Source organism: Bos taurus, chromosome 13 (genome assembly GCF_002263795.3).
Source record: "Bos taurus isolate L1 Dominette 01449 registration number 42190680 breed Hereford chromosome 13, ARS-UCD2.0, whole genome shotgun sequence".
NCBI classification, from domain to species: domain Eukaryota; kingdom Metazoa; phylum Chordata; class Mammalia; order Artiodactyla; family Bovidae; genus Bos; species Bos taurus.
Window position 1 is genome coordinate 76,729,420 of NC_037340.1, and position 24,535 is coordinate 76,753,954.

Here is a 24,535-nt window from a genome sequence, read left to right on the forward strand (position 1 = left end):
AAATTGCACCTTTTCAGAATGACCAGGAAAATCAGTGCCCAGACTCCCGAACGTCTGTATTCTGCCTTGAAACCAAACGATCCTCTAGAAAACCTGGTTTTGCCCTCAGACTGGGGACAGCAAGGGCCGGGCTTGTCTCTGCTGGGGATGTGGGTGGGGGAATAATGTAATTGTCTTCACGGGGATCTGGGAAGGGGCCAGTGAACCAGAGACCCTAAAGACAGGAAGGACCTCGGGGCTGTGGTAGTAGTTACAAGTCAGGGCTCTGGGGCCAGACCTGGGTTCAAACCCCAACCCCACCATTTCCAGTTGTGTGACTTTGAGCAAGCTTCTTTCCCTGTCTAAGCCTGTTTCCTCACCTGTAGAACGAAGATAATCGCAGAGTGGTTGTAAGGCACAAATTTCCTAAATGCACACATCCATCTGTATATGCGAGCTTCCCCCTTGACTCAGCGGGTAAAGAATCCGCCTGTAATATAGGAGACACAGATTCGATCCCTGGGTTGGGAAGATCCCCTGGAGAAGGAAATGGCAATCCACTCCAGTATTCTTGCCCAGAGAATCCCATGGACAGAGGAGCCTGGCGGGTACAGTCCGTGGGGTCCCAAAGAGTCAGACACGACTGAGCGCCTAAGCACGCACGTAAGTAGCATCATAGGGATGTGAGTTGTCATCGTTCATCCTATGGTCATCATCCAGGGTGAGGGCAGTCTGAAATCCTCAATGCTGGTGACGTTTGCAGACAGGCCCTCGGAGGTAGAGGGACCAGACTAAGTATATTAATCCCAGGGGCCCAGAGAGAAGCCACTATGCCCCAGAGCCCCGTCCAATGCCTGCGACTGGGATGGACGCATAGTTCCGTGTTCTGGTTGCACAGCATTGGCTGGGGCTCAGCCCTCTGCTGCTGTGACCAGAGCCTCCCAACCACATAGACTCTGGAGATTGCCAACAGCCAAGCTTCTTGCTTTGTTAATGTCTCCTTCACTGTGATGGGGAAAAATAATAAAAATAATAATAATAATAGTGTGCTCTTGTCCTGCTGGAGTCCTCATTTCCAATCCCAGGGCAAGGTCCTCCGCAAACCCGGAAAATTAACCTCCCGCACAAGGACCTTCACATCCCTGCTGCACAGAAACCCAGCCGAGCAGGGAGGCAGCCAGCTGAGTGCTGTCTTGGGTCCCATCCACAAACTCCAGGAGATGTAGAAAAGCCCCGCAAATGGCACAAGGATTCCACAACAGAAGTGAAATAGCCTGTGATTAAACTGAGATGCCAAAATCAATATGCAAAGAGTGTGATTAAAAGACAAGCATGGTTGGCACCAGAGCCTCGCTTTTAATTGAGCCTGTGCCTACATTTTTACAGGCGACAAGGAAATTAATGACAGCGTGATAAACCTTCAAGAAAAATTAATTACCCCTGCCGCATGCCCCTCCTCTGTGCTCTGGGTTTAACCTGCACGTTCCCTCCCCACACCCCCACCCCTTGAAGGGCCCTGGGGTTGCTGATTATATTACTATACCCCAGGCTGCAGCATTCAAACAGCCCCAGCTCCTCCAGAGGCTCTGTGTGTGTTTTCTGGCCCCCTCTGCACAGATGCAGCCCAGGAAGAAAGAGCCAACAGGTGTGTACTGCAGAAGGAGCAGGAGGAAACAGACAGGATGGGGGTCTGCACAGAGTGAGAACAGGGCTGGAGCATTGTGTGGTCTGCCACGTGGCTTCCCCTGGGGCTAGACTGTTTTCCCAGAGGACTAGGGAGTGGGGAAGGGAGAAGGGGTGAAGGTGGGGTGTCAGCAGAGGCAGAGCTAAGCAGAGCGTGCTGGCCTTTGAAGCGACATGTGGATAGAGGGTGGGATGTCACCAGGGCTTCCAGAGTCCTTGGGTTCAGGGCAGAGGCTCCAAGAAAAGAGATGATGAGAACACAGGGGAAATGGAGGGGATAAAAATTCATCAGCACCCCACCCCCACCCCCAGGCAGTGCGGGGTGGACATTCTGTGGGAGAAGGACACCAGCCCTGCGAGCAAGTCTAGGCCGTAACTGCTGGACAGACACCGAGAACCAAGACTGGGGGATACAGGGCGTGGGGAGAGGACGTGAGCATGCAGCAGGCTGTGAGCGTTCTCTGCAGCGACCAAAGGGAGACCAAGTGACAGAGACCCACGGGTTCCTGTGTGCTGGCTCTGAAGGAGGAAACAGACAGAACAGGCTCTATCTTGACAGCGAGACTCCATCTTGGGCCGGACTGTGGACTTTGAGCTATATGCCCAGTATCTACAGAAACGACATACCAACTGAAAAACCAGGCCCCCGCTCCGGATGGAAGAGTCCCAGGGCTCTACCTAGATTCTCCGTCGCCTAAAAGAATACCCTAATTGTCTGTATAACCGAATAGAATTATAAATTCTATTATGCTTATTGGGGTATGACCACAGGCCTATTGATAATTGTCCACTGTTAACTACCTAGGCTTAGGACATATGAATCACGGGTTAACTCTGATTGTGTCTTTGTTTTCCTTTATTCAGACTAGTTTCCGGGAATTTGGGGAGTTGGGTTTGGGCATGTACACTTAGGGCATATAAGGTTTTCACAAAAACTGGTCGGGGTCCTTGGCTAAGAGGAGACTCTGCCTTGGGCCCGCCGGTGTAAGAAACCGCAACTCCACTATCTGCATTGTCCTTCTGAGTGAGTTCGTTTCCCGGAACGCAGGGCTACAACAGCTCCCCTCCCCGGAGTTCACTGTGGACCGCACGTCTGGGGAAGCAGAAGGCAGGGGGCTGTCTCTGGGTGGCCACCTCGGGCTTGCTTGTCTCTGACATCTGCAGGCCCGTGGGCTGCCCTGGGACCCCATGTCTCAGCCTCTATGAGGGGCATCTGCCTCCCTCCTCTCTCTGTCTTTTGGGACTTGTCTGAGCACCAACATCTCCCTCCAGCCTTTGAGCCCTTGATGCCCACAACCTGGCCCTGTTGTCTGACTGCCCTCTGTCGTGTCCCACACACCCGAGCCCCCTTTGCGCCCATGCGCGGCCTCGGACGGGTGCCCCTTGCCCTCTGGATGGGGAGGGCCCAGACAACGCCTGTGGAAACAGTGCTTGAATTGCTCCATCACACCTGACACCCGAACTCCAGGAGACACAGGAGAAGACGCCGAGGCCCCCTCCCGCCCAGAGCCATCTTCTATCAGGGGACAAGAAGCAGAAGAGGAGGCGCCGGCCGATCCCAGCAGCAGCCACAGTTTGCAGAGAATCTTCCCCCGCAGATGAGCACCCTGCCCTCAGATGCGCCCGGGCGCCTGGAAGCAGCAGATACTAGACGCCCCTGAACTTGCAGAGTCCTGCCCAGATTTCAGTTTTAAGGAGTAATTTGCAAGAAGTAATTTGCTGTATTGAGCAGCCGCCAGGAATCTGGGCTGATTGGCATTCTCTCTTGGCCACTGTGGACTCTGGAGTCAGGGCTGGGGCTGGGGGCTCCCCCTTGGCCTCGGAATGGGGGCGGGGGGCCTTGCGGGCTGCAGGGAGCAACAGAGTGCACAGGCCGACTTAATGGACGTGTATGCAGCCCTGTAGGAGGCCACAGCTTAGCGTGTCCCCTCCTGATTAAAGCACAGGGGTCAGTTGTCCCCATCAGAGCCGACAAAAGAGGATCACTTTGGTCCCAGGGAGCTTAGGGAGCTCCTCAGATGCCAAAACCTGGCCCCCGGCGTTCTTAAGGTGACCCTTCCAGGACGGGGAGACGGTTCTGTGGGGCTTGCATCCAGCCTCTGGGGAGGGGGCAGAAGGGCAATGTCCTGAACCTGACCCTGCCCTGGCCTGAGGGGAAGGGTGGTGGTCTGCCTGGAGGCGGAGCTACAGAGGCAAATACCCACAGGCCTGGGGATCCTAGGACTCCCCCAGAGGCTGGGGGAGGGCAGGGCCCACAGGATGACATCTACCCAGCATGGAGGCTGCGTGGAAACAGGCCCAGCCTCACCTGGCCTTCCAGCCGCCAGGGCAACCCCGGGAAAGCGGAGGTCGTGTCCACCCCAGGGCTGTGGGCTGCCTCAGGACAGGGCCTGGCTCGGCATTCCTGTAACCCTGGGCTCCACCCCTCCCCTGCAGAGAGCACCCCCCCTTGGACCCCAGGGGGATGGAGCAGACGTCCCTCCAAGCAGCATAGCTTGCTGGGCAGTGCCCCCTGAACACCACTCAGTCTTGGGGGAAAAGCCCTCATGTCACACCACCCAGCCCAGCACCAACATGCCCTGATGCTCACGACTTTGCAGAATGATTTTCTGTGAGTCAGAGTTTACACCGTGGACCAAAACCAGCCAGGAAGGTGTCTAGTTCATCCCTCCTGTGTTTTGGGGAAAAAGTGAATCTATTGTCAACATGCAAAAACCTTGAGATTTCCTTGGGAATCTGATTCTCTTAAGGTCTCAGGAGAGGGGCCACCTGGGCCCAGACCCTCCCCTGGCAGCACGTGGGGGCCCCAAGTCCAGGCTTGAGCTCTGCAGCTTGCCCCAGTCCCCACCCCTCCCTCTCGCCCCCACATGGAGACCCGGGACCTGCCCCCCAGACCCCTGAGCTGCTCTGTCCACAGGCTCCTTGCTGGCTGTGTGTCCTGCAGTCTCCTCCCTCCCTGGGTATCCCCTTCCACAGGGAAGCTGTAATAGCACCCACCCTGCAGGGTGGGGGGATTGGCTGAGTCAGTATCCACGACCTGTTTGGAACATGTCTGGTAAGTGGGATCCCTTCGGAAGTGCTGGCTGCTGGCTGATTGGGTCAAGCCCTCGTCACTCCTGTGTCACCTGCGGGACATCAGGTTGAGACCCGCTGTAGACAGAGGAACCACACGTGGCCATTTCTCTCCAGCTTTCTCCATCGCCACCACTTTCTCCCCAGCCCCACCTCCCACCCTGTCCCACACCCAGAGGGCGAGGACACAGACCTCGAGTCCCGCCACACGGGTCCCGGGTTCTGCACCACCTGACCCCACCTGCACCGCCGACCTCTTTAGACTTGGTGGGATTTTCTCCCACATCTCATACCTGGATGTGAATCCCCTCTCCAGCGATTTCAGGACCACAGGGGAGATCTGATCAGATTTGCAACGGTGTTCTTTCTTCTGACAGCCCACATTCTATCAGCGAGACACTCCAGAAGTCACCAGATGTAATATTAATACACCACGGTAAGTACTTTGAAAGCAATCAACCACCGTAATCCAATTACTACCAGCTGTATTTGTAATGCTATTTTGCCCTCAAACACTCATCCTAACTGTGCACCAGATTCACGTCCCCTCACACACACACACACACACACACCTACACACACAGACACCTACACACAAACACCTACACACACACACCTACACACACAGACACACACCCCTACACACACATCCCTACACACACACACACACACACACACACACACACACGCCAATTGTGCGCCCCGCTGCCTCACTTAACAGTGGGAGCCCTGACTAGTGAACAGCTGATCTGCATGAATTAACATGAGAGCTCCTGTAAGCCTGGAGCTTTTAAACTTGCAAACAGGTAGCTTGGTTGCCATGGAGAGCCGTGGCCCGATGCCAGGGCTCACCCTCTGGACCCGTGGTCTCCTGTGATCGGTGGGGTCACATGGGCTCTGCGAGGAGGTGGAGGCAGTGCCTCGCATCTTAATGACCTGACTTGCTGTGTCTGAGTGGCCAGTGTGTGGGGGTGAGAGAAGGCATGTATGTATGAGTGTGCGTGCAAGTGTGTAAGTCTGCACACACGTGTGCCCAGGCCCCACACAAATGGAATGAAAACTGAATGACCCCAAGGATCTGCTGGCCGCCTGTCCTGTTCTAACAGAGACTGAGAGCCCAGAGGGGTCCCTGCATGGACGGCTCGTGCTTCTGAGTCAGGGCAGTGCTGGCCCAGTGCTGAGGAAGCTGCCCCGTCCCTGTCAAGACCCTCTTGTCCCATCTCTCACGCACCCATCCCCCCGTCTCCCCCGTCCCCCCCTCCCGCTGCCCTCATTTTGTCCTGCAGGCCCCCTCCCCCTGCCCCATTATGGATGATGAGATGAGAACTGCATCCTTGCCGCCTGCCTTATAAACCCCTTGACACTGGTTTGTACCCACTTTTTTTGTCTTGTAAATCCACCTCAATTCAGGGAAGATATTCACATTCATACATATACATATGCCACACCCTCAGATGCAAACAGACCAGAAGCAAGGCCTCACCCTATGGGTCAGTTCTGGTTTCGCCAGCAGCCGACCCTGAAACAAGGCTTCGAGTCCAAGAGTTTTATCTGGGGGGTGACCCCAAACAATACCGGTCAAGGGTGCGGGGCAGGGAGACTGGGAAGGATGGAGGCAATGAGCATTCTGCCCATTTCTCTGGGAACCAGCAGAGGGCCTGTCTGCAGCCTCTGAGCCTGTCCCCGGAGCCACAAAGACCGAGTGCAGCTAAAAATAAATAAATAAAAATTAAAAAAAAAAAGAAAGTGGGGACACGAGGTGGTGGGGGGGTGGGGAGGCACTCACCGCTGTGCCAGCCCTGGTGCCGTCTCCATGGTGCATTCTTTCTCACCTTCATCTTCCAGGCTTTACAGTCTCCTCCCAGATTCAACAGAGCCCTGACCCCCTGGGCCCCCGGGATGACTTACCTGTCATGTGACCCTAAGGCGGTGAGCATTGGTCAAGCACATTTTAATAACAACCGCAGTGAGAAACACATTCTCATGGTGCCCCCCCTGCCACACCCCTGTCCATGTGACAACAGAGGAGAAGTTTCCCCAGCAGCCTCCCTTCACTGCAGACCACACCCTCTGCTGTCTCCGCATCTTGTCTACTCCGCTCCAGGGTGGACTTCAAGTGCAGGGCTCCACCCTCTGAACTGATTTCAAGACCCACTAATGCATCACAACCTGCAGTTCAATCAATTCAGCACCAGACACATCTGCTTGTGGGTGTATTGGGCCAGAAGCCATTTGTCCTACAGTGTGTGGGGGGCGCGGGGGGGTTCACCCTCTTTCTCCTGCAGTCGGGGCCGGGGCAGGAGGGCTGCGCCCACTGGACCCTGAGCGGTCACTGCTCCAGGGTTTGCCCAGTAGCTGACAAGGTGGGCCTGGGGTTGGGGGCACAGACCAGAAGGCAGAACCCTGGCCTGTGGCCGCTCAGCCCTACAACCTCCTGAGCCCACCAGGAGCAGCCCCCCAGACAGCGATGGGGGACGGGCCCCCAAGGGAGGCCTGAGCTGGGCCCGGCCACCTCTCCCCAAGAACCCGGGACCCATACCCTGACCTACACTTGGGACCAGGCTCATGGGATCTGGCAGACAACCCCTCGCCCGGAGGAGCAGGCGGTTACCCCTTGTGACATCCTCAGCAAGAGCCACTCTGACCCCGCCAAGTGGGTGCCGTCAGCTGACTTTGCCACAGCAGGTGCCCCGGGCCCCACGTGTGTGCCCTCGCTTCCTGCCCGCGACGACCCTTGGAGGCAAAGGCAGTGGCTTCTCTCCTGGCACACGTGGGCGGCACGTGTGACGATCGCAGACTGCTCCTGACATTCCCGAGCCCCTGCCAGCTCACCAGCTTGGTGCCAGGGGTGCGCTGCATCCTCACTAGTCTGGAGTCCAGGCACAGGGAGCATCTGTGTGACCCCAGGTAAAGGACTTAACCCCTCTGTGCCTCTGTTTTCACGGCTGTAAATGAGGGTAATGAAGCCCTCGTTCCTTAAAGATGCATACCTAGGGCCTCCCACCATCAGGCAGTATATAAGTTAATATTAGCCCCACTTGACAGCCGGAGAAACTGAGGCTCATGGTCACTGGCCTGGCAGGAAGTGGGACTCGCATCCCAGTCTGTCCGATGCTGAGTTCTTTGGCTTCCCTCCCTTATGGCCACCTTCAGAGGGACAGGGCAGGGGGCCATCACCCCCTCAAAGGGGCTGAGCCTCTGAGGACCCCACCATCTGGCTAAGACTCCCCTGCAGCTCCCAGGGGACCACCAGTCACCCCCGTGAGCCAGGCATTCCAGCCTCAAACCACACACTAACCTCCGAGGGCATCTCCCCATCCTGGGCCAGTTCTCTGTGGGACGATGTGTCTGCTGGGGGCAGGCCTGTCCCCCTTCCATCCCCCACAACGGTCCCTCCTCTCATCCCTCTGGACGGACATTGTCTCTCTCTCTCCATCATTCCCACTTGGCTGACAGCGACAGCCTCCCTAATTGTGCTTGTGACACGGCCTTTTGGTTTCTGATAGGCTAATTTACAGCCAGATTTCACCTGATTCCAGCTACAAGGGCAGGTTTTCCTTCCAGTCTCAACTGGATGGTTACGGAAGACAGCAGCCTCTGTCTTGCCAGAAGACTTCCCCTTTGGCTAAATTTGAGCAGGAAAGTTACCATGTTGGGAAGAACTCCACCGGCAAGGAATTGAGGGTGGTCCCCAGCAAAATGACCCCAAAAGAACCAAATCCTGTCAACCACCACATAAATGAGCCTGGTCATGGGTCAGTCCCCAGTCAAGCATTCAGATGAGACCCAAATTCTGCAGACACCTTGATTATAGCTATAAGACCCGTGAGCAGAGGACCCAGCAAAGCAGTGACCAGATGACCAATCCACAGAAACTATAAAATAATGAATGAGTGCTGTTTAAGCCGTTAAATTTGCCAAGGTTTGTTACTCAGCAATGGGTAACTAATACAGAGAGTGCGTGCTCAGCGGCTGAGTCCTGTCTCTTTGGGACCCCATGGACTGTAGCCCTCCAGGCTCCTCTGTCCGTGGGAATTTCCAGGCAAAGAATACTAGAGTGGGTTGCCATTCCCTTCTCCAGGGCATCTTCCTGACCCAGGGATTGAACCCACATCTGGGCTTGCAATAACTCAAAACTGAATGGCTGAAATAATTGAGCAGGAAACACTGTGACAGTTTAGGGAGGCATGAAGAGAGCACTTGGATCAATTTCCTTCCTTGCCACGGAGCAGAACTCATCACTTAACAGCAGCCCCACACCTGCACACCTGCTGTGGCCAGACATTGCCAGGCACTGGCAGGATGACCCGAGACCAGCCCTTACCCTGCCCTCCCAGGGCTTCCGGGCCAGCTGGCGGAAGCCTCCAGAACCACCTCTCCATTCACAGAGCTCCCCTGTGGGAGCAGGCGGAGGAGCGGGGTGATCTGACCCTCCCTCGCCTGGGAGTCACCTCTGCAAAGCGCCTGTGGCTCACCTGGCCTGACGGTTCCAGCCTCGAGACACCCCGCGGCCGCCTTGGCTGCTTGGTGCTCAGACCAGGCACCTGTGAGGAGACACGCCTCCCGTTTTCACTTAATTGAAAACTCCACATCATCAAAGAGGCGGAGATGCCCAGCGGCCCTTTGTTCCCTCGCCAGTGACCATTAACCTTTAAAAAGATGCTTCATGAGCCCGTCCGGTGTACTGAGGCCCTTACACGGGCCAGACTGGGGAGCGAGCAGATGGACATGAGAAATGCCGCGAACGCGAGGCCGGGCAGAGGGGGCCCCGGGCCAGCAGCCCCCGGGCCTGGAGCGGGCGGCCAGCAGCCCGGCCGGAGCCCGGCCTGGGACCCGGGACCGCGGAGGCCCGTCGTGTCCAAGACGCGCGTGCTGCTGAGGCTCCGGAGGAGAAACGCAGAGCCAGGCGCTGCCACCCTCTGCTCTAAACCCTCGGCGGCTCCACCGACAGAGGAGAAGCCACGTCCTTCCCTTGACGCGGGCCCTTCCTGACCCGGCCCCTCCTCACGGCTCTGGTTCCCCTGACCCGGACCCCGTCCTCCCTCCTCTCTGGTGACGCTGAAACCCAGCTCCACGCCCACCCCGGGGTCTTCGCATGAAAGCTCCTCCCCAGAGACTCAGGGCTGCTCCCTCTCTGCCGCTTTCTCAGAGGGCCTCCCTCACCCCACTTTAAAATAACACCCCCACCCTCAGCGTACACCTCCCTGCCGTATTTCTCACCAAAGCACCAAACAGCCCCTGACACGTCAGCCCTTTTACCGATTGACGCCAGCCTTCGTCTCTGTATTAGGATGGATGTTCCTCCAGGAGGGACTTTTCTGTTTTGTTCACCGGCTTTGATCCCAGTGCTTAGAGCTGGTCAGAGCACAGCAGACCCTCCATAGACACCTGTGGAATGAATGAGTGAGCGAGCCAGCGAGTGAATGCGTGAATGAATAGAAGCATACCTGAACGACAAAGCCCTGGGACTTGGAGGAACTTGTTGATAAGAGGGGTGAAGTTTTAGAATCCACATCCCTCTGTTCGCTGAAGGGAGAGACTGAGAAATACAATTACTGAGTCACAGCCTGGTGCCCGGGGCCTGAGTGGGCAGCGGACTGGCTGTCGGAGCAACGTCCTCCACTCACAGGGCAGAGACTTGGGGGAAGGAAACAGAGACCTCTGAGCGGCGGCTGCTCCCTCAGAACCACGTGCTGCTGGTGTCATACTCCGGTGCCTGCTCTGCCTGAGTCCTCCCCCACAGTCCTCCCCAGGCAGCTCCCCGCTGCCCCCTTGTCATCCGGGGCTCAGCTCACATCCACCTCCTCAGAGAGCCCCCTCCCCACCCCTTCCCTGATCTAGCACGACAGCCCCCTGCCAATCATGCCCCATGCTTTCTTTTCCTCCTCGCTCATCAGTCTCTGGGGTTCTCTGGTTTCCCGGTGTGTGTGCTGTGCTCCATCAACCCCCATTAAAAGATCTGCTTCATTTGGAAGGGGACCTTGCCTGCCCTGTTCACTGCTGAACCCCCCGCCCCCGCCCCATGCAGGGCCCAGCACACAGTAGGTGCTCAATAAACATTTGTAAAATGAACGGTTAGAGGAAACCAAGTGTGCTTACACTTTGGGAACTTATAAAGTCAAACTGGAAATGTTCATTCCTTAAAGCACTTACCAGTACTGTTTGGTGTCCTCTCGGTGAATGAGATGTGGCCTGATGTGAAACAGTTATGAAGACAGAAGAGTGGCCCAATTAGCTTCCCCACACCCCCTCAGGCTTTTCTAGACTTCAATAAAAATGTTACATTTCCTCCTGAATCTCTGTTCTTTGAAGCACCCAGTAAAGATGGAGGAGAGCAATTACTGGCTCTTTCTTTTTCCCCCTTTAGCACACAACATGATTTTTTTTTTACAGTTGGTTCAGTATCTGAACCCCCTCCTCCATTCTGGGAGGACCACTGTGTCATATTCAGGGGATTGTCCATCATAGTGGGCAAACTAGGACTCTAGTGCCCCTTCTGTGCCTGCTCCCTGCCCAGGTCACATCTCGCCCCAGCCTCAGCGCTGCTGCTGCCTGTGGGATGAAAAATATGAAATGACCCCTAAGGTTCCACCAGCTTGAATCTGCTTTACTCAACCAGTCCCTGACAGGATTGGGGAGGAATCAGGCTAGGTACCAGCTCCTGGAGCGGACATTGGCTTTCTGGCCCTGCTCTGTCCTATGGATAAGGGCCTGTTGATCCTCCCTGGAGTATTTAATTCACTCTGATTCCCAGCTGTCTGCCCAGACCCCAAGGAGGCCCTGCCCCTCCGAGGCCTGGTGCTCTGCTCCTGTTTCCTTCGGGTCAGTCCCTCTTGTCCTGACCTCAGAATCCGACCTGCAACCTCAGAACCCAAGTGACACAACTACCATCTTTTACCAGGACAGGTTCTGAGTCTTCAGGCTCCTGAGAGGCCTTCCTGGCCCATCACAGCTGTGAGAGCATCTCCAAGGAATGCAGGACCTTAAATCCCTAGAAAGCATCAAGAGCTTCAGGAGGGACCCCCAAGGAAGACCACTGAGGAGACCTTCGGGACCAGGAAACAGGCCAGGCGGGATACCACTCAGCATGTTGATTCAGGCCCTGGCTTCCGTTCCCCTCCCTTGAGTCTCCCACCAGCAGACCAGCCCCCCGCTCTCCCACTCACATCCTGTGTCGCCTGTTTGACCTGAGGGTGGCCAGGCGTCCTCACCCGCCTCCATGAGGAGCAGGAGGATGCAGGAAGGAGGGGGGCCAGCAATCTGCACGTAAACACGGGTGTGAGCAAGGTCAGGAGCTTGAAGACGTCTGGGGCTAAAACTGCTCCGGGAATAAAGGTCCCTCTGAACATTTAATTGGACATTTATCAGATGTGTTTCCACGGGGCCCTGCCTTTAGGGGGGACTGGTCCCCATCACTCACTGAGGGTGTCACCTCACACATCAGTCACATGGAGTGATCAGACACCCTCTGTTCCCCTCCCCTTCCAGCCCCCAGACCCCTGACCAGAGGTCCCCTTGGGCCCAGCCGTGTGACTTCCACTGGGGCCCAAGGCAGAGCTTGATGGGGTTTGGGAGGTTTCATCAGAATACAAATTAAAAATGACCTGGGAACCAGGCCACACTGATGCCGTGGTGACCAAGTCCCTTGGGAATTAAATCCTTTAACAGGTGAAATGGAAGCATCCTCCTCGTTTTCCTCTTGAATGAGCTGTGAAATAGGCTCTGGGACCGGCCTCCAGGGTGAAGCGGTCGGCGGGGCCCGGCGCCCAGGGGTGTCAAGAGATGGGTCACCAGCGGGACATGGTGCTCGGGAGACCCTGGCACCACGCGCAGTCGATGAACCGGCATCCGGGGCACCCCTGCCTCGAGAGGATGGAAGAGGTGAGTCTCGGGTTCTGAGGGGTGCCCACTGACCACGTGCTAACCAGCAGACCCTCGCTGGGTGACCAAGCCCCACAGCTGAACTCCTCGGCCTCCCATCAGGGGGCGGGTTTGGATTCAGGTCAGAGAAGCTCCCATCTACACTGTGGGTCACTGACGCGGTTCTTCTCCCAGTGCAGGGCTGTTGGGCACAGATGACTCTCGGTCGGGCGGGGACTTGGTTTCTTGGTTGACTTGAAGGTGGGTTCCTATCCAACCCTGAGAAGGTGGGACCCAGGACTAGCTGGTCCCTGCAGTGAATGCTGTACAGATTAGGAGAACAATGAAACACATCGAATCAGATTTGCAATCAGATTTGCACAGCTCTCAGTATGTACCAGTCTGTTCCTGTGGGGACAGTCGCTGGACACAGGACGCCCACCAGCAGGGGTGACCACTCTCCGCACAGGATCTGAGCGCCAGAGCTGAGGGGCTGCGCTCTCAGGCGACACCCACGCCCCCTGCTGACCAGCTTCCCTGCGGGGTCACATCTCCCACATCCAGCAGCAGCTCTTCTGCACTCGGCCAGGGCAGGACCCGTCCACCTCTGCAGGTTTCGGTTGTGATGCCAGCCCTAACTTTCCTTGAGCCATTGAGACTCGATTCCTATCCCTCATTCATCAAAAACGGTTCCTAATTAATTGCGAAATAGTGACTAAAAGTAATGAAGTCCTTCAGAATGTTCTTCTGAAATGAATGTCTTAATAAAAAATGTGGACACTGCTTGGCTATCCAGTGACCCATGAGCCATCCAAGAGACAGACGGCACCCTTGGGGTCTGTTTTGTTCCTCTAAAGAAGGACGTGGAATTAAAATTACATGGGTTTTTAAATGGAAAAGGAATTTGATAAAGAATAGATACATGTATAACCAAATCGCTTTACTGTATACCTGAAACTAAAATTGTTAATCAACTATGCCCCAATATAAGATAAAAAACAATTTAATTTGTTAGAAACCTTTGTCTTCCACAGAATTTTTCTCACAATTTTTATTTATTTAGCTTGTTATTCTTGGCTGTGCTGGGTCTTCGTTGCTGCACGGGCTTTACTCTAGATGCAGAGAGCTGGGGCTACTCTCTAGCTGCAGTGAAGACTTCCTGCCACGCTGGCTTCTCTTGTTGCAGGGCACAGGCTCAATAGTTGTGGCGCACGGGCCTGGTTACTCCACGGCACATGGGATCTTCCTGGGCCAGGGATCGAACCCGTGTCTCCTACATTGGCAGGCAGATTCTTTACCACTGAGCCACCAGGGAAGCCCCTATCTTTCAAGGAATTTGACAACATTCTTAGCACCAGCATATATGTGGTGCTAAGAGTTGAAAAGTTTTCAAAAAGTTAAAAAAAAAAAAAAAAACTGTATGGGTTTTGAAACCCGACTGCCTTGGATTCAAATCCCAACTCTGATTCTTACTGTGTGACTTTGGGCAAATTATTTAACTCATCTGGAGTTTGTTTTCCTCATCCACAAAACCGGTATGATACCCACCTCACAGGTCGACAAAATAGTAAAGGAAACAGCACAGGGAGAATCCTCACCCCATACCTGGCACATAAGTTCCCTTCTTTTATGCTCCATTGTGAGTGAAAGTTGCTCAGTCTTGTCGGACTCTTTGCAACCCTGTGGACTATACAGTCCATGGAATTCTCCAAGCCAGAATACTGGAGTGGGCTGCCATTTCTTTCTCCAGCAGATCTTCCCCACCCAGGAATCGAACCGGGATCTCCTGCATTGCAGGCGGATTCTTTACCAGCTGAGCTACCAGGGAAGCCCTATGCTCTGCTGGGAACCCACCAAACACACTTTCACTGTGCATTTGGTAGTCATTAAATCAGGTGGTGCTGTCAGGAGCCTGCGAGGAGGGCGTTAAATGCAAGTCATCTTTGATAACCTGTTTCTCCTTTATTCCTGACGTTGGTGATTTAGAGCCAGGCACCAAGGGAGGTGTCTGTGAGAGGTGCAAGTGCTTCGTGTCACATGTTCCCATCTTCGAAATGGATGTGAATCGTAACTCTCTCAGGGGAAGCGCACCATCAGATGGTGTGGCGGCAGGTAACACTCACTGAGCACTGACTGTGTGCTCTAGGGGCACACATTAGCTCATTTAATCCTCGAAACCACACTTACAGGTCAATACATATTATCTGACCTATTTTAAATGTGAAGAAACAGAAGCAGAACCTAAGTGGCGTAGCCAAGACCACAGAACTGTAACTGGCAGAGCTGAGATGCAAACCCGTGAAGTCTGACTCCAGAAGCCTGTATTTCTCCTCTGGGCTCCACGAAAGCTGGCTCGATAACCACACTTATGCAAGGTGACCTGGCCCCTGAGTTGATCTTCATTCCACTCTCACATGAGTCTCAAAGACCCACAGCGTGTTCCCAGAAAGGGTTAGGAAGAGGGTGCCAGGGCCGTGGAGGGTGAAGAGCTGCCCTGCGGTGGGGCGCTCAGAGCAGGGACACCTCAGAGAGTCTGGCAGGGGGCACCCTTGCACCTTCAACTTCCATTCTCTGAAAGTATTCTTTCTCAGGGGAGGCAGGCTTGGAGCCAGCAATAGGAGAGAATGAGGGCTGTGTCCTCCACATCAGAGGGTCACCACATACAACCACTATGAGCAACGAGAGAGACTGGCATGGATGAGTTTAGGACTTCACAGGCTTGTTCCCCAGCATCTGTCACTCCTTCTTCTGATTCCTGATTCTCCTTTGGAAAAGCTACCTCTCCCAACTTCTTAGTCTCTGGCGTCTGAGTAGACACACTCCAGGCCTGGTCCATCAGTATCTACTTCTCCCTTGCTGTTCAGCTGCTAAGTCATATCCAACTCTCTGTGACCCCATGGACTGTAGCATGTCAGGCTCCTCTGCCTCCACTATCTCCCAGAGTTCGCTCAAATTCACGTCCTTTGAATCAGTGATGCTGTCTAACCATCTCATCCTCTGTTGCCCCCTTCTCCTTTTGCCTTCAACCTTTCCCAGCATCAGAGTCTTTTCCAACGAGTCAGCTCTTTGCATCTGGTGGCCAAAGTATTGGAGCTTCAGTTTGGCAACAGTCCTTCCAATGAATATTCAGAGTTGATTTCCTTTAGGATTGACTCGTTTGATCTCTTTGCAGTCCAAGGAACTCTCAAGAGTCTTCTCTAGCACTACAGTTCGAAAGCTAGCCACTGCAACTGGTTCAAGGAGGAGCACATGAGAATAATTGTCCAAATGAAACTCAGTCAAAAGGTTGCTCTAGTATGAAATAAAAAGCGGGGGTGGGAAGCTCCCTTTCCACCAGTATGACTCAGCCGGGAGAAGATAAGCCCAGACTTCTGCCTGACTTCATTTGAAGCCAGTACCAAAGAACATTAGACTTAAGAAATGCAGAGAAACTGGGTTCAGATGACATTTTTTGAGCACCTGGATACAGCCATACCTGAAGTCAGTCTGTCTCCGAACTCTTCAGTTACATGAGCCCTTAATTCTTTGTTTTCCATTTGTTTGTTTGTTTAAGCTGATTTGAATTGAGCTTCTTCATTTAACAGCAAGAATCCTGACTCAAACAAAGACCAAGGAAATCATGGATCAGTCTGGTTTGGAGTAGCCGGGCTCATTCCTACCATTGCTATACAAGCGTGAGGTTTTAATTATGGAAGTCATCCCAGAACTCAATTTCTCAAGCTCTACAATTCCCTGGGGTGGAGCAGAGGTGGGAGAAGGAAGAAAAGTATTTTTTAATTCTTATGTTATTGAAAGTTGGCTGGGCACACTGCTTATAAAAACTCTTGTTCAAATTGCATATAATTTGATTAGATTGTGAAAGAAATCCTTCTGGAGGTTGGTCTGGATGTTGCTCTTTCCACAAAAGTAATATTAATGACCTCTGATGAATATTATGAACTTCAATTATCACCAAAGGAGAAAGACCCTCACAGTAAAAGTACCAGCTCCCCTGCCCCAAAGAGCCCACTTATTAAAAAGGCATTGAATTTTCCAACCCGCTCAGGATTGCAGTTTCAAAAGCGGGATCCTGGTAAGAGCTGGCACCAGCGGGTTATCATTTCTCCAGGCAGCAGGAGGGCGAGGGGTGAGGGTGATCTCACCTGAATGGCCAGATGGACCACAAGGGTAATTAGGGTTCTTGGTTGCAAACTGTAGAGACCCACTTGGTGATGAGAGGACAATGGGCTCTCCCTGAAGGATCTTGAGCCCCACAGCCTAGAAGAGACGGGGAGGACCAGGCAGGGACCACAGGACTCCGTGGGGCCAAGAAAGAGCATCTCACAGCGACACTGCCTGGGAGAAGGGATCTCCCTTTAATTTCTCTTCTTTCCTTCAGTTGCTCAAAACAAAGTCCTAGGAAAGAGTGTTGAGGGGTCAGGCTAAGTGCTCACCTTTCAGGAAAGACAGGTGGAGAGGGTGGGCCTCGCCCCTCAGCTTTCAGGAGGGACGTTGTCACCGATGTCACCGGGGCTTAGCCAGCACCCCTCCTACATGAGGGAGGGGCGATTCCCTAAAGGACGTCGGGCAGCTTCAGAGAGGGGAGTGGATCACAGGCAGCCGGAAATGATCCCTGTCCCCAGGCGTCACTTGGGGCCAGACCACAGTGAGCCTGGGGAGCCTCAGCTCCCCTCTAGGAGCACTGGTGGGGGGGGGGGGGACACACGGTAGATCCTTATGGAAAACGCAGCTCTCGGGACTGTTGACTCCAACAGAAATGCTACAAGGCTCTACTCGTGGGGTTAATTCTTTGCACAATGAATATTTATCACTTTCACGATAAAAATGATTTTTCATTTAGAAAATAAAAAAGCTACAGTTTCTGCGAGCCGCAAACCAGAAGCTGAGTCTCATAGGTACAGATGCTCACAATCGAGTCATCAGCACACTTGCGGTCCCCACCGTGGCTCCAGCGCTGCGGTCAGTACCCGGGTGTGGGTGGGGGCGTCAGAACAGCGTGTCTCCTAGAGACACCTGCCTCCAGGTACCCTGCTGGGCAGACCTTCCCTTAAACTGCCCTAATGAGATTAGCTCAGGAACAAATTGCTTGCTGCTTTTGCCTTGTGGAGACATGGCCAACACACACACACACACACACACACATCCCTCCTGACCTTCTCTGGGGGACAGTGTCCTTGTCAGATTTCCATTTGCTCTGAAGGGGCCTCTCTCCCTACGGCCCCTCGGGCTGTGCACCAAGCAGCACGTGCTCAGGGCCTCTCCCCCCACTCCCTGAAGAACAGCACTGAGGCCATGTGACAGGGGGCATGTTCCCTGCACACCTCCAGGGGGCCCCGTTCCCGCCATGGTGGGTGTGAGCGGTGCCTGGAGTGTGTGGTGCCAGCCTCTACCTCTGCCCTTTCCTCAAGTCCTCTGGGAGACCCTCACCCATCCTAGAATGTCAGACCTGGAAGGTCCCTCAGAGACATCTCATCCGGGGCTTTCATCTCCATTCATCCAGGAGAATTCTGCTCAAAGTGGCCAGGCCTGGCCTTGGGTTTGTTGAGACATCACCCAGCAGAGAAAATCTCACCATCCTGGTCCACCATCCTCGATGAAAGAACAAGGAGCTTGAGGCTTGGAGAAGAGGCACGTTACGTCTGCCAAGGACGCTCCTTAGGCAGAGCTGAGAGGCATTTTATAATTTGCAAAGCCCTCTGCACCCCCATGTTGTCACATTTGACCTTCGTGAGAGCTGGTCAGTGTCCGATGCTGCTGCATCTCACACGTCGAAGACAACATTGACCAGATGATGCGTCATTGTTCCACGCGTCACTCAGAAATAAAACGTTGACAAGTAGATTACGATGCACCAGTGAGACTCCATCAGTTATGTGCCACCACCAGACCCAACAGATAGGAGCAAGGTGCACCTTAGAGGCAGTGCAATTCAGTTCTTTCCACTGTATAGACTTTATTTTATGGAATCTGAAACTGACTCCAAGGTCTGGTCTGTTCACACATACACAGCTGGCCAGAGGAAAAGCCTGGGATGCAACCTTAGCCCCTGGTGCCCATCTCCAGTCTGGTCCAGGGCAAGGAGACGTGCTGCCCCAATCTCCCTTCAAGGATGGATCTGCCGCCCAGTGTGGGATGCAGGGTCAGCAGAGGGTCCCCCACTTCTTTAGCATGATCCCTCAAGCTCACTGAAGAACAGACAGATAAATTGTATACCGCTAGTTGCTCAGTCATGTCTGACTCTTTGCTACCCCATGGACTGCAGCACACCAGGTTTTTCTATCCTTCACTATCTTCCAGAGTTTGCTCAAATTCATGTCACTGAGTCGACGATGCTGTCCAACCATCTCATCCTCTATCGTCCCCTTCTCCTCCCGCCCTCATCTTTCCCAGCATTAGAATCTTTTCCAATGAGTTGGCTCTTCACACCAGGTGGCCAAAGTATTGTAGCTTTAGCATCCATCCTTCCAGTGAATATTCAGGGTTGATTACCTTTAGGATTGACTGGTTTGATCACCTTGCTGTCCAAGGGACTCTCAAGAGTCTTCTCCAGTACCACAGTTCAAAAGCATCAATTCTTCGAGGGAAGAACTGAGATGCACCAAATGAGTTGTTTGAATAAGTCCACAGGCTGGCAGGGAAGTGAAACCACAGGCGTTGGCAGGGCTGGAACCTGAACACTAGTCCTTGGCTTAAGGAACTTCAGTGATGCTTCGACATTTCCACTAAATGTTGGCATGTCCCCTGAGGTTCTTCCAGAAGAAGAAAGGAGGGATAAACTCTACAAGGTGTGCCTGGATGACTATGACGCTTCCAATAAAAGTCTTTTTAACCTGAATTTTCTGGGACATCTACCCATCTTTCTGTTTCTCAGTCTATGATGCTTTCATGAATCCTTGGACATGAATTCACACTTGCAACTAAGCCTTCTGTTGTTTTATTCTTTCTGTTGGAAGGAAAGCAAAGTAGAGGACATTTAATAACCTGTTTCCACTCTCTAGTTCTAGTGTTAGCCACTCAGTCGTGTTCGACTCTCTGTGACCCCATGGACTGTAGCTTGCCAGTCCCCTCAGTCCATGGAATTCCCTAGGCAAGGATACTGGTGTGGGTTGCCATTCCCTTCTCCAGGGGATCTTCCCAACCCAGGGACTGAACCTGGGTCTCCTGCCTTGCAGGCAGATTCTTTACCATCTGAGCTACCAGGGAAGCCCTTCCACTCTGTGGCTGCATGATATTAATTTGACTACACAGGATCTTTAATGCTTCACCATCACAAAGACTCAATTTCATACATGAATGAGTCGATGTCAAACGGGAGGAGGAGGGGGAGGGGGTGTGCCATGTTTTCCTATCTCCTCTTAAATGGTTTCTTACTTCATATTGATATAGATCAGGGACCGTGGATTATGCTGACAAGCTCATAAATTATCTGCTACTCACCAACAATACTAAGGTCCTGTTTTCTTGATGGGGTACTTAATGTTGCTTGCAAAGGATGTCCATGAACTCAAAGTTGTTTTGATTGCTATTTACCGACCAGGAACCTTGAACTTGAGACCCTCCTACTCCACAGAGGTACAGATGACATGCATGGAGGCAGGATTATCAAGGGACATAAATTAGAGCAATTAGAGTGAGATGGAGAAAGGGAAGAATGCATTACTAATTGGGCATCATTACAGAGCATCTGAGAAGCTGAGCGAGATACAGTGTCAGCATCGAAGCCCCAGAAGTGATGGGCAGAAGGGACCACGTTTAAAGCCAGAGGTCATTAACACGGGCAATTGACAGGCTTAATGACTCTGAGGGGGAGGCAAAACCACTCCGACAAGTGACAATATGTTAAAGTGGGCATTTTACTATTTTTCAGAAGCTGTAATTTTCAGATGATGACTTCGGGGATCCTTTAAGGAGGATAAATGATTACCTGACAAAGCACTTGTAGCGTTTCCTCTCACAATAGGAGAGAGACCAGCAGACAGCCCGGCTCTGTCAAGCCGAAAGGAGCATTTTTCAGAGAAAACACTGCAAAGTTTATGACAATGAGAGCCAGAGGAAACACAAATACATCTCGCCTTCTTGACAAATAAGATTTAATTAGGAGACTCTTCATGCTCAAAAACAAAGCCATGCCTGCGCCGTGATGGGGAGGCAACAGGCAGAAGGGGAGGGCCTCACTGGCGAGCAGCCCTGCGTCGGCCCCTTAATTATCCACAAACGTCCCCGTGATGGAATTCCACTGCTTCCCCTCTTTTTAGCTAATTCTCTTTTCTTACTGCAAATACTACTTGTGTTAATTAATGAAATAGGTAATTCAGCCCACAATAAGCACAGATGAAACAGACAGGCAGGGGTTTATCCCCTCGAGGAATTGTAATAACTTCACACTTCTGTTGCTGTTCAGTTGCTAAGTCGTGTCTGACTCTTCGCGACCCCATGGACTACAGGGATGTGAACCGTGGGCACCGAAGGTATTTGCACAGAGATCACCTGTGTCTCCCGGGTCCCCATGTAAACCTGCAGCCCTGGCAGGATCTGACCTTCCCAGCCAGCTGGTGCTCACCAGCCGACACTCCCAAAGCCAGGGGCTTCCATCCTGACCCTTCACTGGTCCCTCCGTGGCCCCTGTGACTGCAGATGGTCCTGAGGCTTCTCCTCAAACCCAGCATGAGGCTGGGTCCAGACAAGTCCCATTGCAGACTGAGTCTCAGACCTCTGCTGGCCACGCCAGGGGTTCCTGCTGCATATTTCCTGATCATCTCTTCAACTTTCTCCTGAGATGTGACCAAGGCCCTAAAACTGAGCTCTGCCATCCCACCCAGATTCTGAGCTATGAACCAGGCTGTGATGGGGAATCAGGTGGAAAAGAATAGCCCTAGACAAGAACTTCCTGTTGTAACTGGAAACATCTGAAGGGCAAATCTGACCCGAGTCATCATACCCTTCCAGAGGTTTCTACAGCTCCCTTAGGTTAGAGCCCTGACTCCCTAGGTCCCTGTCCCTTGCCAGTCTCACCTCCCACCTTTGTGTGCTCTTTGTCCTGGCAGGACATACCGGGCTCCCAGCACTCAGGGCCTTTGCACATGCTATCCACCCCCAACTCCTGGAATGTTCCCCTCCCCGACCCGAGTTCCTCACCTAGTCACCTGCAGCTCCCCTGTCCTGTCTCAGATGAAACATTACCTCCTTGGGGGATTCTTCTGTGTCTCACATCATCCCCCAATCCTGGCCCAGGGTCTAGATCAGGCCCCCAGACTCCTCTAATGACACCATGGTGCCTTTCCTTCCCAGCAAGGACCACATGTAATGGCTTGAGGTCTTTATTATCTGAGGATGATGCAAAGGGGTAAAAGCCCATCTGAGGCAAATCCAACTAAACTGAGTACCAAAGCTTCACAGCACAGTTTTCGATTTAACTTCCTGGGAGTTACTTTTGGGCAAGTGCTGTTCTCAGTACCCTACACGTATTACATTTCTCAGTCCTCCGTGGATCCTGGTACTACTTATCCCCATTTTACAGATGAGAGCATGGAGGCACAGGATGGCTGCCCAGCCAGTAACTGGCACTGTCAGAGTTCCTGCTCTCAACCACCTCTTTGAACTAAAAGCTTTTTCTAGAAAAAGCAAAACTAAATTCTGCTCCACCTCTCCTCCTCAATACCTGTCCGCTAGCCAACCCTTCCTTGGCCTGGTTCTGGAGCACGTGGTCAGCCTTTACAGGGATGTGCTGAGTGCTAGGAGCTGGCCCAAGACTGTTACGATGTGGGCAGTTTCCACATTCTTCTGTATTATTGATACAATGCAGTGGCTGGCACATGAGAATCAGCATGTTTTATTTGGGATGAACGGGTGGGGATAACAGAGGAGGAAATGACAACCCACTGCAGTATCCTTGCCTGGAAAACACCATGGAGAGAAGAGCCTGGCGGATTTGCCTTGGGAGCAATCAGATGCTGAGCTGTTCACCGATCTCAGACTCAGTTGAATTCACCTCTTACACGAGGAAAGGGGATGTTAGTTTGTAATAAACAGGCCTATTCTTTGAGGGCCAAGTACACACAAAAAGACGACAAGAGTGAAGAGTCAGAACTTCAATTCAAGCGACAGATCCCACCCCATGCCAAATCATCTCTGTAGCTGAAAAGCGGATGGGATGGGGCTCCTCTGGTCACTTGCCCCCCAGGCTGTCTGTGGCAACATGCCCTCAGTGCGGGGCTGGGGGAGGGTGAAATACAGCCCCATCCGTGTGCATGCACAGTTATAGTGTCTGACTCTGTGACCCCCATGGACTGTAGCCCGTGAGGCTCCTCTGTCAATGGAGTTTTCCAGGCAAGAATACTGGAGAGGGTTCTCATTTCCTACTCCAGTATCTCCACCCGTTCACCCCAAATAAAACATCCTAATTCTCACACGCCAGCCACTACATCGTATTACAATAGAAACCAGAAGCCTGTGTGCCTCATTACAGTCTTAGGAGCTTTTCAAACGGAGGAAGCAGCCCGTTAGTTTCTGCTCATGGAGCTTTGACTCCCATGCAGCACTGGGCAGGGGTCTGGAGGCCGTCCAAACCAGACCCACTATCCACCCATGGGCTCAGCCCAGCAGGCTGTGTCCCCACGGGCCTCTTTTCCCGCTGTAAAGCGAAGGGGAGGAGCTACCTGCTGAAGAAGGCGCACCAGGGCGGCACCCAAACTGTTTATCCAGCAGAGAGGACGTTACCGCTTTCCCGGCCCTGCCCTCAGAGTCCAGGATCAGCCTCAGTGAGGTGTCCAGGTGTCACCACAGACGTTTCAGCCCAAAGGACCCAACCCTTCCTGCTACAAAGATAGCAAAACAGATAAACTCCAGTCTTTAAAAATCTCTATTCAGGAAGCTTTTGATCCTTTATCCTTATGATCAAGTGGATTAATTAGATTTCTCTACTGGCACCTTTATCTGAGATGATGGGGTTTTACCAGGAACAAGTTTGTGACTTCTCTATGTCTTGATTTTCTTGTCTGTTGGACCTATATAAGTAATATAAGAGGAAATAACCAACCACAGTGCCTGGTTCAGACATCCAATTAACAAATTCCTGCCTTTAGTTAAAGCTCCACCCACTCCGCCCCACCCTACCTCTTTTCCTTGTTAGCTCTTTTTTAAAAAATAATTTCATGTACTTATTTTATCTTTTGGCTGCTCTAGTCTTCGTTGCTGCGCTCAGGCTTTGCCTAGTTGCGGTGAGCAGGGGCTACCCTAGTTGCTGTGCTCGGGCTTCTCATCGCAGTAGCTTCCCTTGCTGCGGAGCACGGGCTTTAGGACACATGGGCTTCAGTAGTTGCGGCACGTGGGCTCTATAGCACACAGGCTCAAGAGTTGTGGCACACGGGCTTAGTTGCCTCACGGTGCGTGGAATCTTCCCAGACAAGTGGCCAATGCAGGAAATACTGGTTTGATCCCAGTGAATACTTTACCACTGAGCCACCTGAGAAGCACCCTCATTAGCTCTTTCTGTTCAATAAGAGAGGGAATTGTTCTTCAAATCTGTCTAGATGTAATATTTGGAGGTTAAAAAAAACCTGGCTAGTTCCTCATGGCATAGCATCAGCTCCAGCCTGGAACATGGTGGCTACCCACAATCCTGACCACAATCCCTTCTGAATTTTTTTTTTTCTTTATTTTCCCCCTAACTTATTTCTTTAACATCAAACCTATAAAAAAAAAAAAGTTTACAGTCATACAGTTAACATCCACATACGCTTCATCGAGATTCACCAGCTGGCAATACCAGGCAACACATGAGTCTTCTCTTTCTGTGAGCATTATTTATAGAGTGTGGATGATTGTGGGTATGTGTGCATGTGTGTGTAGATTGTCCTTTCTGTCTAAACCATTTGAGACACTGGTGCAGAGACCACAATATTTCATTCCTAAACACTGAGGAGTGTTTAGGAATACTAAATAC

General features: G+C 52.7%; 1 long non-coding RNA gene across 3 annotated transcripts in view; it reads right to left on the minus strand.

The window, feature by feature from the left end:
* The window catches only part of LOC101905635 (uncharacterized), a 57,162-nt gene that overhangs the window by 6,562 nt on the left and 26,065 nt on the right, over nt 1–24,535 (minus strand). For 2 of the 3 annotated variants that reach the window (XR_009497027.1, XR_009497026.1), the window contains exons 2-4: nt 5,028–19,537; nt 4,660–4,787; nt 360–4,333 (exon numbers count right to left, since the gene is read on the minus strand). This is a non-coding gene — a long non-coding RNA (uncharacterized lncRNA). The remainder of the gene's footprint in view (nt 1–359; nt 4,334–4,659; nt 4,788–5,027; nt 19,538–24,535) is intronic. The other variant, XR_009497028.1, reaches the window with a different exon arrangement.